This window comes from Ursus arctos, unplaced genomic scaffold (genome assembly GCF_023065955.2).
Source record: "Ursus arctos isolate Adak ecotype North America unplaced genomic scaffold, UrsArc2.0 scaffold_30, whole genome shotgun sequence".
Lineage (NCBI taxonomy): Eukaryota > Metazoa > Chordata > Mammalia > Carnivora > Ursidae > Ursus > Ursus arctos.
Genome location: NW_026622986.1, coordinates 10,306,029 through 10,328,032, shown reverse-complemented (window position 1 = coordinate 10,328,032; position 22,004 = coordinate 10,306,029). Strand labels below are relative to the sequence as shown.

The following is a 22,004-nucleotide window of genomic DNA, read 5'->3' as shown; positions in this document are numbered from 1 at the left end:
CAACGGAGATATACCAGCTTGCTATTTAATGTTTTTCTGGCATATCTTTTTCAGCCTTTTACTTTTGACTTTTCCGGAAGCTTATATTTTAGATATGTTTATTGTAAAAGAATATAGCTAATTTTTAAAAAAACAGTCTAATCTTTTGCCAAATGAAGGCATTTATTTACATTATGCGTCATCTTATTGTGTACCTTTATTTGTCCTGTCTCTTCTATGATTCTTTTTCTTTCCTGCATTGCCTTCTATTTGGATTATTTTTTTCTGACTCGATTTTACCCCCTACTAGTTGAAGTCATGTACTCTGATACTACTCTTTTAGTGTCTACCCTCTCCCCCCCAAAAAACCTTCATAATTACCGAAGTGTCAAGTTAATACCTTTACCCACCTCCTGAGCATTACCCTTATCCCTGTCACAACTGTATTCCCCTCTGGATAATACGCTGTTGTGGTCATGTGCTTAAATTCTTTAACTCTTTGAAACATTAATATTGCTGTTTTATAAAGTCATCATTTTCTGTTTTATATTTTTTGTATTTATCCGTATGTTTACCTTTTTTTATTCTCCATTTCTTTTTAAAATAGAATTCCTGAGGTATGACTGACATACAATAAACTGCACATATGATAAGTGTACAATTTGATAAGTTTCAACATATGGGGAACAATCACTACAATCAAGAGAATGAACATATCATCTCCAAAAGATTCCTCATGCCCCTTTTAGTCCTTCACTCCTGCCACTTCATTTTACTGGTGGTTGTAGTGTGTCAGGCAGGAGCAGAAATCCAGATCCAAACCACTGATCCCATCGGAGGACCTCTCTCTCCATTTCTGTTTGCATCCAGACTTTGAGTATAAAATCACTGTCCTTCCATGTCCAGTACTTTAGATTTTCCTTTAATGAAGGTCTGCTAAGGCATAGCTCTCAGTTTTTGATGGCCTGAGAATATCACCATTTTGGTTTCATGCAGAAAAGATTTTTATTCTAAAAATAGAGTTCTAGGTTCAAACTAGTTGTCCCTTTGCACACTGAATGTATCATTCCATGGTCTCCTGGCTTCCTTTGTTGCCATCAGGAAATCAGCTGTCATTTTGTTACCCCTTTGAAGGTAATATGTCTCCTTTAAAGATCTTCTTTTGGGGCGCCTGGGTGGCTCAGTCATTAAGCGTCTGCCTTCGGCTCAGGGCGTGATCCCGGTGTTCTGGGATCGAGCCCCACATCAGGCTCCTCCGCTGGGAGCCTGCTTCTTATTCTCCCACTCCCCCTGCTTGTGTTCCCTCTCTCACTGCCTGTCTCTCTCTCTCTGTCAAATAAATAAATAAAATCTTAAAAAATATAAAATAAAAATAAATAAATAAATAAATAAATAAATAAAGATCTTCTCTTGGGGCACCTGCGTGCCTCAGTCAATTAAGCATCTGACTCTTGATTTCACCTCAAGTCATGATCTCAGGGTTGTGATCTCAGCCCTCTGCATTGGGCTCCATGCTGGGCGTGGAACCTGCTTGAATTCTCTCTCCTTCTCCCTCTGCCCCTCCTGACCTTGCCTCTCTCCCTCTTAAAAAATAAAGATCTTAAATATATTGCAAAATACTTACCATGATAGATAAGTGTAGTTACCCTTTGTCACCACTTAAAGTTATTACAATATTAGTGACTATATTCCCTATACTGTACTTTTTTTTAAAGTTTTTTTTTTTAAGATTTTATTTATTTATTTGACAGAGAGAGAGACAGCCAGCGAGAGAGGGAACACAAGCAGGAGGGGTGGGAGAATAAGAAGCAGGCTCCCAGTGGAAGAGCCTGACGTGGGGCTCGATCCCAGAACGCTGGGATCACGCCCTGAGCTGAAGGCAGACGCTTAACAACTGCGCCACCCAGGCGCCCCCCCATACTGTACTTTTTAATCCCTTTGACTTATTTCTTTTATAACTGGAGATTTGTACTTCTTAGTCCCACCAATTTTGCATATCATCCTACCTCCTTCACCCTCTGGCAACCACCAGTTTTCCATATTTATGAGTCTGCTTCTACTTTTGTTTTGATTTTGTCTGTTTGTTCTGTTGATTCCACATGTAAGTGAAATCGTATAGGATTTATCTTTCACTGTCTGACTTATTTCACTTAATGTTACCCTGTAGGTCCATCCGTGTCATAAATGGCAAGATTTCATTCCTTTTTAAAGGCTTAGTAATATTCCATTGTGTGTATATACCATATCTTCTTTATCCATTCATTTATCAACAGATATGTAGGTTGCTTCCATATGTTGGCTATTGTAAATAATGCTGCAATGAGCATAGCAGTGCTTATAGCTTTTCAGTAATTAGTATTTTCATTTTCTTTGGATAAATACCCAGAAGTGGAATTACTGGATCATATGGTATTTCTATTTTTAATGTTTTGATACATCTCCGTACTGTTTTTCATAGGGGATGCACTAATTTGCATTCCCCCCCAACAGTGTACAAAGTTTCCCTTTTCTCTACATCTTTGCCAACACTTGTTATTTCTTGTCTTTTTTATTCTAGTCATTCTGATGGGTGTAGGGTGATATCTCATTGTGGTTTTGATTTGTATTTCCCTGATGATTAGTGATGCTAAGCATCTTTTCATGTGCTTATTGGCCGTGTATACATATTTGTTGGAAAACGTCTTTTCTGGTCCTCTGTCCACTTTTTAATCAGATTATCTATTTTTTGCTTTTGAGTTGTAGGAGTTCTTTAAACATTTTGGGTATTAATCCCTTATTGTATATGTCATTTGCAAATATCTTTTTTTTTAAGATTTTTTATTGTTTTGACAGGGAGAGAGAGAGTGAGAGAAAGAGAGAGAGAGAGAGCATGCACACACGCAGGGGAGAGGTAGGCAAAGGGAGAGGGAGAAGCAGGCTCCCCACTGAGCAAGGAGCCCAACTAGGGCTCAATCCCAGGATCCCCGGATCATGACCTGAGCTGAAGGCACATGCTTAACGGACTGAGCCACCCAGGTGCCGTTCATTTGCAAATATCTTCTCCCATTCAGTAGATTGCCTTTTTGTTTTGTTGATGGTTTCCTTCACTATGCCAAACCTTTTTATTTTGATGCAGTCCCAATAGTTTATTTTTGTTTCTGTATCCTTCCTTAGCAATATTGCTAAGGCTGATGTCCAAGAGTTTACTGCCTATGTTTTCTTTTAGGAGCTTTATTGTTTTAGGTCTTTCATTTAGGTCTGTAGTCCATTTTAAGTTTATTTTTGTGTGTGGTATAACAAAGTGGGTTAGTTTCATTTTTCTGCATGTTAACTCTTCAGTTTTCCCAGCACCAATTATTGAAGAGACTGTCTTTCCCCATTGTATATTTTCCCTCCTTCATTGACCATGTAATCGTGGATTTATTTCTGGGCTATTTTGTTCCATGGAACTATGTGTCTCTTTATGTGCCAGTACCATAATGTCTTGAATACTATAGCTTTGTAATATAATTTCAAATCTGAGATTGTGATACAACCATCTTTGTTCCTCTTCTTTAAGATTCCTTTGGCTGTTTGAGGTCTTTGTGGTTACATACAAATTTTAGGAATATTTGTTTTAGTTGTGTGAAAAATGCTACTGTTATTATGATAGGGATTGTATTGAGTCTGCAGATTGCTTTGGATAATATGGACTTTTTTTTTTTTTAAGCAGATTCCACGCCCAGTGTGGAGCCCAATACAGGGCTTGAACTCACAACAGTGAGATCAACACCTAAGCTGAGATCGAGTTGGACTCTTAACCAACTGAGCCACCCAAGCACCCAGGTAGTATGGACATTTTAACAGTATTGATTCTTTCCATCCATGAGCATGATGTATCTTTTCATTTATTTTTGTCATCTTTAATTTCTTTCATCAGTGTCTTACAGTTTTCAGAGTACGTGTCTTTCGCCTCCATGTTTAAATATATTTCTAGGTATTTTATTCTCTTTGGATGTAATTGTAAATGGGATTATTTTCCTAATTTCTCTTTCTGATGGCTTATTATTAGTATATAGAAAAGCAGAAGATTTCTGAATAGTAAATTTTTATCCTGAACTTTACTGAATTCATGTATTCTAATAGTTTTTTAAAGGAGTCTTTAGGGTTTTCTATATATATTATCATGTCATCTGCAAATAGTGATGCTTTTACTTTTTCCTTACTTGTTTGGATGCCTTTTCTTTCTTTTTCTCGCCTGACTACTCTGGCTAGGACTTCCAGTACTACATTGAATAAAAGTGGTGAAAGTGGACATCCTTGTCTTGTTCCTGATCTTAGGGGAAAAGCTCTCGGTTTTTCACCATTGAGTATAATGTTATCTGTGGGTTTGTCATATATGGCCTTTACTACATTGAGGTATGTTTCTTCTTTACCTACTTTGTTGAGAATTTTTATGATGAGTGGATGTTCAATTTTGCTAGATGCTTTTTCTGCATCTATTGAGATGATCATATGATTTTTATTCTTCATTTTGTTAATGTGGTGTATCACAATGATTGATTTGTGGATATTGAACCATCTTGGCATCCCTGAACAAATCCCACTTGATTGTGGTGAATGATCCTTTTAATGTATCTTTTAATTCAGTTTACTAATATTTTGTTGAGGATTTTTCTGTCTGTGTTCATCAGGGATATTGGACTGTGGTTTTTCATGTGTGGTAGTGTCTTCATCTGGTTTTGGTAATGCTGGCCTTGTAGAATGAATTTGGAAGCATTCTTTCCTCTTCAATTTTTTGCAATGGTTTGAGACAGATAGGTATTAACTCTTGTTTAAATGTATGGTAGAATGCACCTGTGAAGCCATTTGGTCCTGGACTTGTTTGCTGAGAGTTTTTTGATTACCAGTTCAATTTTGTTACTAGTAATCAGTCCATCAGATTTTCCATTTTTTCCTAATTCAGACTTGGAAGACCACATGTTTCTGGGAATTTAGGATTTTATTCTAGATTGCCCAATATTTGGCATAAAATTTTTGTAGTTGTCTCTGTGTTTCTGTTGTGTCAGTTGTAACTTCTCCCCTTTTATTTCTGATTTTATTATTTGAGTTCTTTCTCTTTTTTCTTGTTGAATCTGGCTTAAGGTTTATCAATTTTGTTTATCTTTTCTAAGATCCAGCTCTTAGCGTCATTGATCTTTTCTTTTGTATTTTCTTAGTCTCTATTTCATTTGTTCCTACTCGATCTTTATTTTTTCCTCCCTTCTACTAACTTTGGGCTTTTTTGATTTCCTTTTTCTAGTTCCTTTAGGTGTAAGGTTTGTTTGTTTATTTGAGATTTTTCCTGATGTAGGCCTGTATTATTATTATAAACCTCCCTCTTAGAACTGGTTTTGCTGTATCCCAAAGATTGAACCACTGTGTTTCTATATTCATTCCTCTCCATGTATTTTTTTACTTTTTCTTCGATTTTTTCATTGACCTATTGGTTGTTTTGTGGCCTGTTGTTTATTGTTCCACGTGTTTGTGTTTTTTCTAGTTTTTTCTTATAATTGATTTCTAATTTCATACCATTGTAGTTGGAAAAGATGCCTGCTATGATTTCAGCCTTCTTAAATTGCAGACTTGTTTTGTGGCCTAATGTGACTCTGTTCTGGAGAATGTTCCATGTGCACTTGAGAAGAATGTGTAATCTACTTACTGTTCTTGTTTGGAATGTTCTGTGTGTATCTGTTAAGTTCATCTGGCCTAATGTGTCATTCAGAGCCACTTTTTCTTTATGAATTTTCTGTCTGTATGGAATATCCTTTGATGTAAGTGGAGTGTTAAAGCTCCCTACAATTATTGCGTTACTGTTGATTTCTCCTGCTATGTCTGTTAATATTTGCTTTATTTATTTAGGTGATCCTATTTTGGGTGCATCTGTCATATTCTCTTGTAGGATTGATCCCTTCATCATTATGTAATGCCCTTCTTTGTCTCCTGTTACAGTTTTCGCTTTAAAGGCCATTTTATCTGATATAAGTACTGCTACCCCAGCTTTCTTTTTTCACTCCCATTTGTATGGAATATCATTTTCCATCCCTTCACTTTCAGTCTGTATTTGTCTTTAGGTCTGAAGTAAGTCTCTTGTAGGCAGAATATAGATGGGTCTCATTTTTTTTTTTATCCATTTAGTCACCCTTTGTCTTAATTGGAGCATTTAGTCCATGAATATTTAGAGTAATCACTGATAAGTATGTACCTATTATGTATTATTTGTTCGTTGTTTTCTGGTTGTTTTTATAATTCTTCTCCTCTTGCTCTCTTCTGTTGTGATTTAATGACTTTATTTATTCTTATGTGTGTATTTCTTTTTATTTTTTGTGTATCATATGTTTTTGGATTGAAAAAAAAAAGTTTATCTATAACATCCTGTATTTATAGCAGTCTGTGTTAAGTCGAAGGTCCCTTAAGTTTGAACACAGTCTAAAAGCACCAAATTTTACTCCACCTTCCATGTTTTGTGTATATGATGTCATAACTTACTTGTTTTTGTTTTGTGTATCCCTTGATGAGTTTCTTTATTTATAATTGATTGTGCTACTTCTGTCTTTTAACCTTCATACTAGCTTTAAATGTGACCTGACTCTCTGTTTGCTTTACCAGTATAATTTTTTTCCTTTCATAGTTTTCTTCTAATTATGGCCTCTTCTTTCCTACTTAGAGAAGTCCCTATAAACATTTCTCGTAAGGCTGGTCTAGTGGTCATGTTTAACTTGTTTGCCTGGGAACCTTTATCTTTCATTCAATTCTGAATGACAATCTTACCAGGTAGAGTATTCTTGATTGTAGGTTTTTTCCTTTAACTCCCTCTGCCCTGCAGACTTTCTGCTGAAAATTAGCTGATAGCATTATGGAATTTCCCTTGTACATAACTGTTTGCTTTTCTTCTGCTGCTTTTATGATTCCTTCTTTAATTATTGCCATTTTAATTATGTGTCTTGGTGTGGACCTCCTTGGGTTCATCTTGTTTAGGATTCTCTGTGCGCCCCGGACCTGGATGTCTATATCCTTCCCCAGATTAGACAAATTTTTGGCTATTATTTCTTCAAATAAGTTTTCTGCCCCTTTTCCTCTCTACTCCTCTGGGATCCTTATAATGCAAATGTAATTATGCTTGATATTGTCCTTGAGATCCCATTTTTTAATTTTTTTTCTTTTTATCTGTTCAGCTTGGATAATTTCCACTACCTATCTTCCAGATTGCTGATCCACTCTTTTGCATCCTTTAATCTGACGTTGATTCCCTGTAGTGTATTTTTATTTCAGTTATTATATCCTTCAGCTGTGCTGGATTTTTTGAGTTTTTTGTTTTGAGGGGTTTTTTGTAGATTATATCTCTTTGTTGAAGTTCTTACTGAGTTCATCCACTCTTCTGGCAATCTGGTATCTTTATGACCATTACTTTGAACTCTTTATCCAGTAGATTACTTATCTCCATTTCGTTTAGCTCTTTTTCTAAGGTTTTTTTCCCTTGTTCTTTCATTTGGAATATATTCCTTTGTCTCCTCATTTTGTCTAACTCTCTGTATTTATTTCTGTGTATTAGGTAGGTCAGCTATATCTCCTCCAATAATGGCCTTATGTAGAAGGCATCCTGTGGTGTCCAGTAGAGCAATCTCCCTGGTCACCAAAACCAGGTACTCCACAGGTGTTCTCTCTGTGATCTGCATGTGCCCTCCTGCCGTGGCTGTGCCACAATTGCTGCAGATATGCTAGTGGGCAGGGCTGGCCCTCAGCCTCACTGTCAGCTATGACCAGCCATGACTACTGTAGGTATACTGGTGGACAGGGCTTGCGGGTTCCACAGGGGAACACCAGAGTGGGGCAGGCAAGGTAGATAGAGAGTATCAGAGCTGGCTCTCACCAGCTTGCTGCCAGCTAGGCTGAAGGAGCACAAGAAAAACAGCATCTGCTCACTCTTCTGTTCCCAAAGAAAACCGCAGATCCCTGCCCCTCTGGCACATGTCCTAAAATTATTCAATAAATTTCTTTTATGTATAACACAGGTGCTTTTCAAATTGCTGCCTCTGTGCTGGGTCTGGGAGGGAGTAATAGAGCACATTGGCCCTTTAAGAGTGAAGACTCAGTTTCCTCTAGCTCTACCATCTCCCACAGTGAATCCCTGCTGATTTTTAGTCAGCTGTTATGGGGCATGTTCCAGGGCTGGAGCTACCCAGTGGGGCTTGATCCCCTTGCTCCTCCACACCTGTGATATCCCTCCAGTGGTGGGTGCCCTCCTTGAGGTTTGGCTCCAACCACATCTCAGCCCCTCCTACTTTTCTTGATGTGGCCTTCTCTTAACATCGTTAGCTGTGAAAGATCTGTCGGTGTTCAGGTTGTTTTCAGAGTGAGTTGCATTGCATGTAGTTGTTGCTTTGTTTGTCTGCTTGTGGGAGGAGGTGAATATATATATATTACTTGTGGGAGAAGTGTGTATATATACATACACACACACATATATACACACTGGGAAGTGGGACTGCTATTACAAAGAGAATGTGCGCTTAAAAAAATTTTTAGACATACTACACGTGACTCTCTACCAATATATACCCATGTCCTTGACAACATTGGTTATTATCGATCTTTATTTTGCTCATAAGAGAATATTATTTAATCTGCTGATATCTTACGATTAATGAGGCTGGACGTATTTGCTCACTTCTCTTAACCATTTGCTTTTCTGTATGATTGCTGTTTGTCTAATTTACCCATTTTCATAATTTTTCCTGGCTCATTTTCCTATTAATTTGTAGGTATTTTTTGAATGTTATGAATTTTAATGTCTTTCTTTTAAACATTTGATCCAGGAATAACTTTTAAAATATAAATATGAGCTAATATAAATTAGAATCAAAATGTTTTCATAATAGATATTGTTCTTGGGCAAAGATATACATTGTATGTTGTTCTAAATAGTGAACATTGTGATAGTTCCCTCTGTCAGTTCTTTGCTATTCTTCTCAGGTTTTATCCCATGAGTATGATAGTGCTCTTTATGACTGCTTTTAGAATTGATACTTTTTCATTTCCTGTTTCTAGTCATTACTTGAATTGAGTGCTTTACTTGCAATTTGTGGCTATTCACATTGAAGCAAAAGAGCCTACCAGTGAGTAGTAATTGCATATTTTATTGTTGAGAAATTTAAATATAATTGCTTCCTCAATCTTTTTTTTTTTTTTAAGATTTTTTATTTATTTATTTGACAGAGATAGAGACAGCCAGCGAGAGAGGGAACACAAGCAGGGGGAGTGGGAGAGGAAGAAGCAGGCTCATAGTGGAGGAGCCTGACGTGGGGCTCGATCCTGCAACGCCAGGATCACGCCCTGAGCCGAAGGCAGACGCTTAACCGCTGTGCCACCCAGGTGCCCCTGCTTCCTCAATCTTTTTTTAAAAAGTGTCAGAGATTCATGTACTAACTGTCATAATTAGGGAACTATTTCTAGTCAGATTTCTAATGCTTTACTAAAGCAATACTTATTTTCAGAGACTCTAATTTTTTTTAATTTCAAGTGTTTAACAGGTAATCAGTTTTCACCACATAGTTCCATCTCCATCATTTATCTAGAGCAGTTATATTTACATTTAACAGTTATTGTTGGAGGGAGATTTTATTTTAGCATTGTTGGAATCTGAAAGTTTCACTAATCTATATTTTACTATTTCAGAAAATGTCTATTATTTCAAATGACTACTGTAATCTCTGCTTCTTATAAACTTCACGCTTGACTTCCTCAATCAATTCTTTTGGGCTGTGAGTTTTTTGTAAAGTTATTGAGAAAGCCATTTTGTGATAATTATAAAACATTGACTGTAGCTATTGGTGATTTTTTTTATAGGCCTTCCTTTATAATGTGAGAGGCATTGGTTGACTGCATAAATTGGCATAAACTGAAAAATTATAAACATTTTTTATTATCCCATAAGAATGCTTTCCTTAGTGGTAGAATACATATCATACAAAATGATTTAGCATCAAAGATTTTTTTTAAACTGCTTTGATTTCACAGCATTGATACTGCATTTTATTGCATATTGCTTTTAAACCAGGAACATTCAGGACTTCACAAGCTCAAGTTACATAAGCATTTAGAAGAGGAATGTGTAAATTGTCTTAAAAATCAAACCTATACTTTGAGAAGTAAATTGATTAAGCCTTAGAGTTAAAAAATCAGCATGTTTAGAAATTACATTTCTTAGAATTTTCCCAAAGAACTTGCTGATAAACAGGCCAAACAAACATAAACTCATCTGATTCAGGATTGATCCAAAAGTTAAAGGGATGACAACAAAGTCTTAGCAATTTTGTATTTTGCTGAATATCTGATTAAATCAGGTTAAGCATTCTTTGACATTTAAATAATATTGAGTATTCTTTCTAATTATTTCCCCAACATATAACTTAAGGTGACCAAAGTTTATATTTTTTAAAACTCATATTCATTCAATCATTTGAAATGAATTAAATAAGACGGGGCGGGAGGAGGTGATAATGAATTGTCATTCACAAGCCTTTATGTAAATGGCCTACAGGAATAAATGACTACACATAATTGGCTTTCTCAAGGTACTGATTGGTAAGAATTATAAACCTGGAACTTCCTCAGTAAAGTAAAACCATGTTAAGCCGGTATGTTATAAGTGATGCTACTTCTTCCTACTAAATTGCTGTAATCAGATTATTTGGAATCTGAGCCCAGTCAAGGTTACCTACCTAAATTATCAAACTCTGGAATTCTCTGAATCTGGGATGCAGGGTATCATGAGCCAGGGCCAGAAGAGAGCAAGGTCAAAATGGAAGCCAACACAGCAAACAGAAGTAGAATTCAGGAGTACTTGTGTAGGAGTCAAGTTAAATCAAAAGTAGGAACTTGGGCCCCTGGAATTATACCAGCATACCAAGGTTAGAGGGAACCCCATGGGTATACTTTTCTCCCAGCATCCTAGAGCACCAGAAATATACTAGCATTGAAAGAAGAGTACAAGAGGGCCTTACCTTGTAGTCTACCACTGAGTAAAACCTCTAGCTTCCCAGAGGAGTCTTGTTTTAAAATGGGGCCTATTCTTAGTAAAACTGGAAAATTAACTGCTATAACTGACCCTGAATTTTATAACAAATGTGTTAGTCACATTGAGTTTTGTGTATGGAACACATAGTTACTTATATATCATGAAGGCAATCATAGTTTTCTTCTTAAAAAGGCTCTTCATCATCTATGCTAAATATTTATTAGAGGCAACTTCTAGTACTAACAATTCAGATATTTAACATGATTCATGTATTACTTGGCAGTCTAGTCAATTCCACATTCTTTGCAATCTAGTCAATTTTTATTTTCCTTTGAAAAAGTATTTAATTAATTTAGCTCTGTAGTTAAGTCATTACACAGAAAGTTCAATAAGGCATGAAATTCAATAAATAAAGTTACATTTTGGGAAAACAACACCTTGGGGAGAAAGTGTTGTAGTCTTTCTTTTTCAATATGACACTGGTTTAAACAAATACAGCGTATCCATGTGAAAGACTATTACACATCTTTTAAAAAGAGTGAGAAGGATCATATAGACTGATATATAACAGCTCTAAAAGTATATTGTCTTTTAAAAAGTCAGGATATTAAACAATCTTTAAGTAGTTTTCAGAGGGTGAAGGGCAAGCTGTCTACTAAACCAAAGACCCTAAAAGGAAAATATGTCTATGGAGAAGTAGAGTTGGTCCAAAGACACAGCTCAGCAATGAAGTCTCTGGGTGAGTATCAGCTTACAGAATGCAGAGAGGGAAGCAGGGCTTGAGAGGTCTTCTTAACCTTCCCAGCCCAAGTGAGGTGGTCAAGTGGTCTCCTTTCAAGAGGTGCCGTGAGTCGTACAAGTGGCTGATGTGATTGCCACAGCAGGTTGTCATAAAAGTCAGCAGCTCCACCTCCACAGCCTACCCTCTGGTTCCCCTGTTGTGACCCACACGGGGCAGTACCGTGGCCAGGATGGGGGCAGACTGGGACCTGCCACAGAGGGAGGGTCTGGTGAATTCTGCCATGCTGTGCACTTTTCATTGCTTTGGCTTCATACATTCCTGTGTCTTGTGGAGAAGCCAGATGGACCTGATTTCTCTGGTGAGTTACCGTCAAACATATGACCTGTGTTCTTTAGTTTCTTTCATTATGTCCCTTTGAGATGCTGAAACATCAACCCTACACTTTAACAAATAGCACCTGGACTTTCTCATCTTGTTTCTTTCTGAAGCAATCGCAAAACACTTTAGTAAAAAAGATTTATGACAGCTCTTCTATTTTTTTCTGTTTTATATGTCTGCTAAATTCCATTTTTAAAACATTATGGAGAAAGCCACTGGTGGAATCGCAATGTCTAGAAATGTTAACTTCTCTGTAAAAATAAGGCCACTCAAATCTTGTTAAACTGATATTGTATTCATTGTGCCTCTTAATGCCCGCGTTCATTCCAAAGGACTTATAAAATGAAATCATCAAAAAGTTCCCAGCTGCACAAGTCTTTTGAAACTTTTCTATCGTAACAGAGTCTGCGTTACACATTACAAAAACACGCAAGGGGGCTTAAAGATAGTTTAACAAAAAGACTAGAAAGGGAGAATATCCAGGTGGCTTTTTAAGTGTGGAACATAATAAAATGGTGTTTGGAAAGTATTATGCCAAGATGTAATAACTAGAAAACAAGAAAGTCCATTTATAAGTTCAAGTGTAACTTTAAGTCATAAATAGAAGAAATGCTGAGAATGGAAAGGGAAGAAATAACATGAACACTTATTAAATGTGAAACAAATAGACTAAAATCCTTTAGGTATGGAAGAGCAACAGGACAGTATGTTTTGGACCCATCCTTCTGAAGCTTTGTCCTAAGGCTTTGCGTTATATACTACATTATCTCAGGCTTCTCAGGGAAGGAAATCACTTGAGTATTTAAAAGAGAGAGCCTGATTCAGGAGACCAGTTATGCAGGGGAAGGCAGGGCTGAAATGTCCAGTTGCAGACGGGGACACAACACTCCCAAGAGGATTACCCCTGGACCAGAGTGAGGAGGCAAAGGGTGAGGGTCGTCAGAGGGGAGCTGGAAGTGACTCAGCTACTGCCGCAGACGTTGCCAGGGACAGATAGGGAGCAGTAGAAATAACCTGGCTTCTCCTTCTTCCCTCCCCTTATCTCCTGCTGGGTCCTCACTGGCCATTCCCAGCCTGGGGACTAGCCTGCAGGGTTCACCCTTCCTGCAGTGCAGAGCAGAGCAGAGCAGAGGAGGAATCAGGAATGGATCCCAGGACGAATGGGCTTGGGACCAGCTCAGACATTGTGTACATTAGCAGAAGCACACTATTCCTTCCTTATGTTCAGGTGAGAACTTCCACTGGGAGGGACCTGCATCACACTACTGAAACTCTCCTGCTGCACACTGCCTTTGCTCAGAACAAGTAGGGTCACCCCTGACTGCTCCTTGTGTCTTGACAGTGTTGCTCTGCTGCATTACTTAAAGTAATGTTTCAGTTTGGCCATACACATTTTTTAAAGGGCCCATTTGGCTTGTAGTCTGGGTGTCCTGCTGTAATCATCCACTGGCCTTTGGGTAGAGCACACTTGATAACAACATCAGAGGCGGGTTAAGTGGAAGTCCGGCTGGGCAGCTGTCCATGGCACCAAACTTTGAGGAGTACTAAGAGATCAATGGAGCATTAAAACATCTCTGGAAATGTCACTATGGGGGGGGGGGATTAAGAAACAAACAAACAAACAAAAAACACACAAAGAAACCGACTTGCATTTCTCAAAATTCCTCTAAAGAAGAAATGTACTTTATCTGGTTGAACTTTTTAATCCACTTTTAGACACTGCCTCTCCCCATTTCCTGGGTCTAAAGGCTGCTTTTTGTATCTGTTTCGAAACAAACAGAAAATCAAATCCAAACTGTAAAGGAATTCTGTTGTCTTATATAATTAAAAAAGAAGGATCGGGGTGAACTTCAGGCAAGGCTTGATCTACAGCCCAGTGATGTCCCCCAGGACCCTGCCTTCCTCATTGTTGGCCTCATGGCTGCCGTCTGACCACCAGCAGCATGCCCACAAGGAAAGAGAGGTCTCTTTCCTCAATACTAGATCTCAAGGTCATCATTTATTGGCCAGGCTTGGACTTCTTTGGAAATACGATATCCTTAAAAATGTTGTGTTTTTTCTCCATTCATCTGATACATAACCTAAGGTGTTTGAAATGTATATAGAGGATGAGGGTGTTCAGGCCTAAGCTTATTTGCTTTTATAGGAAATTCCCATCTTCCTGTTTTCTCTGGCACCAACTTCAGCTTGTGAAGGACAATTAACCTTTTCTAACCTTGAAAAGCTTCAGATTATCAGGCTGCCAAACACTATGGATAGGCAGTTCCGTAGAATAGTATCTCTTAGCCAAGCCAGACAGAAGAAATCTCTTAACCATCCTGGTAGGACTGCTTGTTGGTCAATTTAAATTCGAAAGGAAATATAAAAGGATAATAAATATTATAAACACTTTATTTTCACTCATCCATTCACTAATTCTTTGGTGTGAGCCAAGGTCTTTTCTTCAAGTGTGGGTTTTTCTCATATAAACCTTAATTCAAAATGCATTGAGGCATCTAAGATTTACACTTTCTTTTTTAAGTAGAGCGAGAATTCCACAAGAACCTAGTAAAGTATACGAGAGAAAAATCCTTTTGAATTTTACAATTTCCCCCAATTTTTATAGCTTGAGAGCAATTTTTAAGCAATTGACTTTTATCAAGTCATTCCAAAGCCTTTAATTTAGTTTCCATGGGGGGGGAAACCCTCTTCTATTGTCATATTTATAGTTCATTGGTTTCTGTAATTCTATAATACTTAATTGAAGTATGTAATTACAACAAATGTAACTGGCATAAATAAGTTTAGGAAAAGAGAAAAATAAACTAGGAAGCTGTAAAACTCAATTGGTGGGAACAGGTATGGTTGATGGGTTAAGGGTAGCACCCATAGCCACAAACATTCTGAGGACTATGGGCTTCAGTCAGGACGTTTAACAGAAGAATGGAGCATATTAATTGACCAAACAATCAGTTTAGAGGTTGTGTAAGACAGCAATTACTATTTTATATTTTTCAAAATCTCCAAAATTTTTTTCCTTTTTTAACCAGATGTCTTAATGCTATAGCCTTGGTAGAAATGTGCTCAGAGTCCCAAAGTACAATAGGAAATATTTTAACCAGTTGCAACGTACAGAAGTTGCCAGCTTCCCTGTTTGGGATAGACAGAATCATCCTCATTACCTTTTTCTTTTTTAATTATATAAGCCAACAGATTTCCTTTACAGTTTGGATTTGATTTTCTGTTTGTTTCCAAACAAATACAAAGAGCAGCCTTTTGACCCAGGAAATGGGGAGAGGCAGTGTCTAAAAGTGGATTAAAAAGTTCAACCAGATAAAGTACATTTCTTCTTTAGAGGAATTTTGAGAAATGCAAGTTGTTTTGTTTTGTTTTGTTTCTTAGTTTTTTTCCCCGCAGATAGTGACATTTCCAGAGATGTTTTAATGCTCCATTGAGGATGAAACTTGTAGCATTGTATGTCAACTACGTTTAAAAACAAAACAAAACAAATCTCCAGAGAATGAGCACATTTGAGGGAAGGCTTAGAGATCCAGTATATAGTTGAGTAGATTGTGTGCTGCTCAAAGGAACCTAGGCAAGGAGACAAGTGGGACCCAAATTCAGCTTACCCACTCAGGCGTGGAGCTGGATCTATTTGGAGAGAGGGGTGCCATTTTATTTACATGAAGGAGCCTGTAATAGCAAAGCCACGCTCCTGCAGGCCAAATTTGTCTTGTTTATCTACCCAGAGGTAACTTACATTCTAATATACTGGGAGCTTTGGCAGCTCAACAATGTCAGCCAAGAATCAGTTTATTTTTCTCTGTTATCCATTTTCTCATGTCAGCAAGCCACATCCCTAGGTTGGCTCTACTTGTGCTCACCAGAGGAAGGTCAGCATCAGCCAAGTCATCCTTTGCCATTGCCAGTGGGAGAGTGAACTCCTCAATCACTGAATATGTTAACTTCCATATTTTTTCAACCCTGGTCTTGTATCCATCACTAAACCAATCACTGTGGCAGGGAGATTTAGCATGTTGGCTAAGGTAGGATTTATATCTGCCATTTTGCTATTTTTCTTTCAAATATCTTATGTCTCTTCTATTTCTCTATTTCTCCAGTAGTGCCCTCTTTCATTTTAAATAAATATTTTCTAGTATACCATGGTAATTTCCTTCTATTTCTTTTAGTAGTTTTTTCCACTTATTTTCTTTTTGGTTGTCCTAGAAATTACAATTAACATCTCAATTTAAAACAATCTAGCTCAGGTTAATACCAGCTAATATACTTCTGTCTCTTCCCTCCTTCCTGCTATTGTTGTCATACAAATTACATTTTTATGTATTATAAACCCACCATTATGTTTTTATATATTATAAACCACCAACAGTTTTATTGCTTTAAGCAGTCTTTAAATTTTTGACGTAACTGTAGATTCACATGCGCTTATAAGAAATAGGGAAATTTTAGGTACCCTTTATACAATTTTCCTCAATGATAACACCTTCGAAACTATAGTCTGCATTTTGCAGAAATCAATGTCCGGGAATGCAATTGCTTGTTTGTATGGTATTGCACGTTTACTGTGTAAACTGCCAAACTGTCTTCCAGAGCGATTTTACCATTTCACATTCCCATCAGCAATATATGGATAATCCATTATCTGTATCCTCCCCAGTGTTTGATATTGTCACTGTTTTTTACTTTAGTCATTCTGATAGTATGTAGGGATATCTCATTGTGGTTTTCATTTGTATTTCCATGATGGAAATGATGTCGATCTTTTCATTTGTTAATTTGTCCTTTGTATGTCCTCTGGTGAAATATTACTTCTTATCAATTGCCCATTTAATATTTGAATTGTTTGGGGTTTAAATTTTTAAATTTTAATTTTTTTTAATAGACTTTATTTTTCAGAGGAGTTTTAGGTTCAAAGTGAAATCAAGCAGAAAGTACAGAGTTCAATCTTCCCTCCCTGCTCCGCACAGATTTTTTTTTTAACCGTCTCCGTAGTTTTGCCTTTTCCAGAAGGTCATGTAGTTGGGATCATGCAGTATGTAGCCTTTTCAGGTTTGCATCTTTCATTTAGTAATAGGCATTTCAGTTTCCTCCGTGTCTTTTTATGGGTTGATAGCTCAAGTCTTCTTAGCGCTGAACAACACTCCGGTGGGTGTGCCACAGTTTGTTCATTTGCCTGCCGAAGGATGTCTTGGTTGCTTCCAAGTCTTGGCAATTATGAACAAAGCTGCTATAAATTCCTGTGTGAAGGTTTCTGTTTGAACATGAGTTTTCAACTCACTTGGGTTAATACCAAGGAGTACGTTTGCTGGATCATAGGGTAGGAGTTTAGTTTTGTAAGAAACTACCCAACTGTCTTTCAAAGGGCCTCTGTCATTTTGCCTTCCCATCAGCAGTGAATGAATGTTCTTGTTGCTCCATATCCTTGCCAGCACCTGGTGGTGTCACTGTTTCGAATGTTCGTCGTTCTAAGAGGTATTTGGTGGTATCGTTGTTATTCTAATTCGCAGTTCCCTAATGACTTGGGATATGGAGCATCATTTCGTATGCTTATTTGCCATCTTTATATCTTCTTTGGTGAGGTGTCTATTCAGGTCTTTAGCCCATTTTTTGAATCAGGTGGTTCAATGTTTTATTTTTAAGTTTTAAGAGTTTCTTACACATTTTGAATAACAGCCCCATTACCAGATACATCTTTTAAAATATTTTCTCCCAGCTTGTGGCTTATCTTCTCATTCTTTTGTCAGTGTCTTTTGCAGAGCAGAAGTTTTTGATAAAGTTCAGCTTATGAATGATTTTCTAGATGATGCCTTTGGCTTTTTTTTTTTTTTTTACTGTTGAATTTTGAGAATTCTTTATGTATTGCAGACACCAGTCATTTGTCAGATATGTGACTTGCAAAAATCATCTCCCACTCTTGTAACTTTTTTTATTCTCTTAACAGGGTCTTATATAGAGCAAATTTTTCTAATTTTAATGACGTCTACTTTGCCCAGTTTCATTTTAGAGGTCATGGGTTTGGTGTCAAATCTAAGAACTCATCAGAGAACCTGAAGATTATCCTTTTTCCCCCCCAAATGTGTATGTAGTTTCATGTTTTACATTAAAGACTGATCCATTTTGATCAGTGTAAGGTATAAGATTTAGGTCAAGGTCTTTTCTTTTTTCTTTTTGTTTTCTTTTTTTTCCCCATAATGTCCAGTTGTTCCAGCACCGATTTGTTGAAAAGGCTACTTAATTGAATTGCTTTTTCAATTTTCTCTAAAATCAGTCAAGCATGTTTTTTATGGGTCTATTTTTGAATTCTTTATCTTGTACCATGAGTCTGTATGTCTGTTCCAACACTACCACACAGTCTTTAATTACCATAACTCTAAAATAAGTTTTAAACCGGGTAGAGTAATTCCTCATACTTTATTCTTCTTTTTCCAAAAAGAAATTAGTTATTTAAGTTCCTTGACTTTCCGTATAAATTTTGCAATAATTTTGTCTATAGCTACAAAAAGTCTTTCTGGAATTTTGGAAAGATTTGCATTAAACCTGTATATCAATTTAAGGATATTAAATTATGTTGAGTCTTGCAATCCATGAAACTAGTATGTTTCTCCACTTCTGGATTTTTAAAATTTCTTTCATCAATGTTGTGTAGTTTTTGTCATAACAGTACTGTGCATGTTTTGAAAGATTTACACCTAAGTATCTAATATATTAAGTGACTAGATGGCATTGGATTTTTAATTTTTGTGTTTACATGTTCATTGCTAATATATAGAAATGATCATAATATTTCATCTTTCTCTTGTAACCTGTGATATTTATGAACTCCTTTAGTTCTAGTTCTTTTATAGTCTCCTTGGGATATTCTATGCAGACAGTCATGTCATCTGTAAATAGAGATGGCTTTATTTTTTCCTTTTATATTTGTATGTCTTTTATTTCCTTTTCTTGCCTTGCTGTGCTGAACAGAACCGCCAGCACTATGTTGAATGAGTCACCAGAGCAGACATCCATGCCTGGTTCCAGATCTTAGAGGAAAAACATTCAGTCTTTTATCATTAACTGTGATGTTAAATGAAGTTTTTTTAACATTCTTTATCAAATGAAGGATGTCCCCCTCTCATTTTTCTGAGAGATTTTATCATAAATGGGTGTGGAATTTTATCAAATACTTTTTCTACATTAGTTGATATGGTCATGTGATTTTTCTACTTTATTAATGTGGTGGCACATTGATTAATTTGTGAAGATTGAACCAGCCTTGCATCCTTGAAATAAATGCCACTTGGTCATGTGTACATGTATTTTTATATATTAAAGATTTTTGTGCCTATATTCATGAGAGATACTGCTCTGCAGCATTTTTTTTAAATAGACTTTATCTGGTTTTGATATCAAGGTCTAACGATAGATTAATACAATGAATTGGCAAGTGTTCCCTGCTCTTCTGTTTTTGGAAGAGATTTATACAGAGTATTACAGCATTTTTTAATGAAATGATCTGGGTCTGGAGATTTCTTTCTTGACAGTTTAAAATTTTGAATTCCATTCTCTTAATAGTTGATAAGGGATACTCAATTGTCTATTTTTTTTTTAGAGAGGGATGGGGGAGGGTCAGAGGGAGAGGTGGAGAGAAAATCTCAAGCAGACTCCATGCCCAGCACAGAGCCTGAGGCAGGACTCAATCTCACAGCCCTGAGATCATGACCTGAGCCGAAATCAAGAGTTGGATGCTTAACTGACTGAGCCACCCAATTGCCTCTCAGTTGTCTATTTTATAATTGATGAATTGCATTTTTGTTTTTTGAAGAATTGGTTTACCTAAGTTGTCAAATTTATGTATGTAAAGTTATTCATAGTATTCCTTTACTATCCTTTTGACGTCTGCAGGGCCCATAGTGATACCTCCCTATTTCATTCCTCACGTTGGTAACTCATGTCTTCACTCTTTATCTTTGTCAGTCTTGTTAGAGGCTTGTCAGTTTTGATCTTTTCAAAGATCAATATTGATCTTACCTTTGTTTAATTGGTTTTCTTTATATATCTTTTGTTTCCAATTTCATTGATGCCTCTTTAAACTTTATTATTTACCTCCTTGTATTTGCTTTGGGTTTACTTTGTTCTTTATTTAGTCCTTAAAGCAAAATCTTAAATTATTAATTTGAGACTTTCCCTTTTTTCTAGTGTACGCATTAAGTGATATATATTTCCCTCTTGCACTGCTTCAGTTGCATTCACACAGTTTGTTACGGCGTGTTTTGTTTTCATTCAGTTCAACGTATTTTCTTTGGTTTATTTAGAAATGTATTGTTTAGTCTTAAGTTTTTGGAGATTTTCCAGTTGTCTTTTTTTACTGATTTCTAGTTTGATTCCATTGTGATTAGAGACTATATTTTTATGATTTTAATTTTTTAAAATTTGTTGAAGTTTATTTGATAGCTCAGGATGTGATCTGTCTTGGCATATGTTCCATGGGTGTTTAAAAAGAATGTGCATTCTGATATTGTTGGGTGGGAATGCTCTAAAAATATGGATTATATCCTGGTGTTTGATAGTGTTTTCAGTTCTATAATTTCTGTGTTTAGTTATTCTATCAGTTATTGAGAGAGGGACTTTGAAGTCTCCAGCTATAATTGTGGATTGTCTACTTCTTCCAGCTGTTTTAGTTTGACATCATCAAATTCCTGTTTTTGGGGTCAGACATGGATTGCTAGGTCTTCTTGGTAGATTGATCTTTTAATCATTATGTAATACCCTTCTCTGTCCCTGCTAAATTTCTTTGCCCTGAAGTCTGCTTTATCTGATATTAATTAAGCCACTCTGCTGTCTTTTAATTAATATTTGTATGCTATACCTTTTTCCATTCTTTCATTTTCGTTCTACTTATATCATTACATATACTGAAGTGAATTTTTGTTGACAGAATATAGTTAGGTCATATTTTTTTCAGTCCTCTCTGCTAATTTCTGTCTTATTTAATTGGTACATTTAGATAATTTCCACTTAATGTAATTATTGGTATGTTAGGGTTTATGTCTTCAATTTAATTTTTGTCTTATGTTTTTCGTTTTACCATTTTCTTTCTCTTGCCTTTCTGTAAGTTATTTGAACACGTTTTATAATTTCATTTAAATTTATTTATAGGGTCTTTGAGTGTATCTGTACGGCTTTTTAGTTGTTGTCCTGGGTAATATTTTGTATATACATAACTTACCACAGTCTACTGGCTCCAACAATATACCAGTTCAAGTGAAATATAAAATTCTTCACCTCCCTTACATCTTTTTACCGTTAAGATAATTTAATTTTCTTAACTATTTTTCTATAAACATTTTTCTTTTTCTTTTTTTTCTACATACATTCAGAAACACATCAGAGAGTGTTACATTTTTTTTCAAACACCAAACATAATTTAGAGAACTCAATAAGAAAAGCCTATTTACATACCCACACTTTCACTAACTGTGTTTTTTCTTTCTTCCCGATGATCCAAAGTTCTTTCTTTAAGTGTTTTCTTCTGTTTAGAGAAATTTCTTCAGCCACATTTTTTAGATGAGGTTTCCTGTGACAAATTCTCTTAGTTTTCCTTAATTTGAGAATACCTTGGTTTCCCCCTTAATTCCTGAAGTGTATTTTTGCTGGGTATAAGATTTGGATGGACAGTACTTTTAACACTTGGAAAACATTTGTCGTTTCCTTCTGGCCTCATGGTTTCTGATGAGAAATGTAATGTTGCCAGAATTGGATACCCCCCTGTAAGTAAGGTTTTGTTTTCCTCTGATTGCTTTCAGTATTTTTTTGTCTTTAGTTTTCAGAAATTTAAGATTAATGTGGCATGGCATGGATTTCCGTGGCTTTTTCCTATTTATGGTTTGCTTAGCTTTTGAACTACATCTC

General features: G+C 36.3%; 1 long non-coding RNA gene across 2 annotated transcripts in view; it reads left to right on the top strand.

The window, feature by feature from the left end:
- LOC113244256 (uncharacterized) overlaps window positions 1-22,004 on the top strand; it is a 73,722-nt gene that overhangs the window by 9,686 nt on the left and 42,032 nt on the right. For both annotated transcript variants that reach the window (XR_006408150.3, XR_003312337.4), the window contains exon 2: window positions 3,671-3,783. This is a non-coding gene — a long non-coding RNA (uncharacterized LOC113244256). The remainder of the gene's footprint in view (window positions 1-3,670; window positions 3,784-22,004) is intronic.